Below are 2,052 nucleotides of genomic sequence, written 5' to 3'. Positions count from 1 at the left end.
GCATGAAATCATGAGAAGGAAGATCATCTAAGCAGATAACTATGTGAAGACTGGGACAGCCGCCTTGGGATTCCTCTCTCACTCTCAAACTTTCAACCCATCAACATGAGTAGCCAGCACCTATGTCCTTTCAAAAAAAAAAAAAAAAAATTTTCATATATTTTCCTTATTTTCTCCACTGTCGTTTTGCGGTCAAAATGTGAGACCGGTGCACTATTTTGCATATATAATTAAGTATATTGATCAGTTAACTAATTCAGATAAATTAAGATAAATCATGTATAATATAAGCATAAGTATGAACTATTATTTTTTTATTCTCTCAAGCATTAAAAGTTTTATGAAAAATCTTATATTTATATTTAAGTTGTGATGAAAAATCTTCGACTTGTTTTAGTTTTATTTCTTATTTTTAATCATACAAGTGAAGATGATGATGAGCACTAGCAGGCAGGCCAGACATAGAAAAATCAGACTGATGAACTTAGTTATAGGCTTTCTACTTGATTTTACCATCATTTCCTTTGGTATAGTCATTTGGAAAATTTGATTATGTTTTATTTCAAGACATCGTTTTATTTTATCAACTCTTCTATAAGATGACCAATTATTTTATTATTTATGCAAATATCTTGCTTGGCTTTATTTACGTATGTACACGATATTCCTAATTAAAGGAGGGCATTGCAAGTAAAGAATCGGCCTGGCCAATTCCAGTCGGTCTAGTCAGTTCTATGTTTATTTGTTCAGGCTTATGACTTGCCAAGACCTGTGCAAAAGGGCATTGGACCTGATCCGACTGAAAGACCCGATTGGACCTGCCCAAAAAAAATCGGGTTAATTGGGTTAACGTAAAAGTCAGGTTTAATAACTCTCAAAATTGGTTGAAACCGATCATCCGACCATAACTTTTTTCCCTTTTCCTCAAACCTTAACTGTTCTTCGTAAGCTCCGCCGGTCGTCGTTGTTTTTCATCTTCGTTCATCTTCACCTTGCTTCGTCTTCATCTCCATTCGATTCTAGTACTCTCTCTCTCTCTCTCTCTCTCTCTCTCAATTCCCATTTGCAATTTCAGTCCTTTGGTTATGGTGGTATATTGGGATAGACTCTTTGTTGTTGGGTCTAGATATCCATAGATGACTGTTCTAAAGAATAAGCAGTCAATTTCTTATCAAGAGCACAGAGCTAGTTTACGTAGTTCTTAATCTTCAGGCATGACTTCCTCATATTATTGGTGATGATTTCCATAATGGTCATGTGAATTTTGTCTCACCCTTGTGTACATGTTAGAAGTTCCTCGCACAAATACTTTTGACTAACTTGAGTAATTGGGGCTAAGAAACCAACTGATGAGCCTATAGTACAGAGCAGGGGTAAATCTTCGAAGCTTAGGATAAATAGTAAATACCACCTAAGGAAGATATTTCTTCGGCATATATATTTGCTGGGTTTGAAACAAAAGGTTAATGATGGCAACAGTCCTTAAAATGATGTTTTATATCCAACATAAATTTCTGAGGCTTATGAGGATGTTAGCCTCAGAAAATATTACGATGGTTTTGCTTTATATTCACTGTATTTAGTTTATTGAGGACAACTTTTTCAACGGTTTTATAGGGTATACAAAAGACAATTGCAAAATGGAAAAAGTATAAAAAAAATAGGTATATGAAAAGAAAATGTTAACGATTAACATTTTAAAATATTTTAATTGCCTTTCATTTTTTCGACTAATAATAATATCCTATCGAGGATTAATAGGTAAGGAAACCATAGAAAGTTTCTTCAGTTTAATTCTTAAAACTTCACATGATTTTAAATTGATAAATCGATATTGTTTTGATTCAATTTTTAATTTAACATGGTTAATTGCTTTGTTAGATGCGTGGAACAAGAGCAGAGGAGTTCTTGCTGAAATCAGTTCAATTATTTGATGTGAGCAAGCAAAAATGCCATTTGTTGAAGTGTAAAACTCATAGATTTGTTGTTTGTAAAATTGATGTTTTGTATTGTGACATAAATTAACAATTTAATACATAGTAGTATTGTGTA

The 2,052-nt window shown here is 32.9% G+C and overlaps 1 long non-coding RNA gene across 1 annotated transcript; it reads left to right on the top strand.

The window, feature by feature from the left end:
* Positions 1–863: 863 nt before the first annotated feature.
* Positions 864–2,052, top strand: LOC122283017. Its single transcript, XR_006230516.1, has 2 exons — positions 864–1,022; positions 1,882–2,052. It is a non-coding gene; the product is annotated as an uncharacterized LOC122283017 (long non-coding RNA).

This window comes from Carya illinoinensis, chromosome 11 (genome assembly GCF_018687715.1).
Source record: "Carya illinoinensis cultivar Pawnee chromosome 11, C.illinoinensisPawnee_v1, whole genome shotgun sequence".
NCBI lineage: Eukaryota > Viridiplantae > Streptophyta > Magnoliopsida > Fagales > Juglandaceae > Carya > Carya illinoinensis.
Note: the sequence above shows the minus strand (reverse complement) of the source record. Positions and strands in the feature narration are given on the sequence as shown.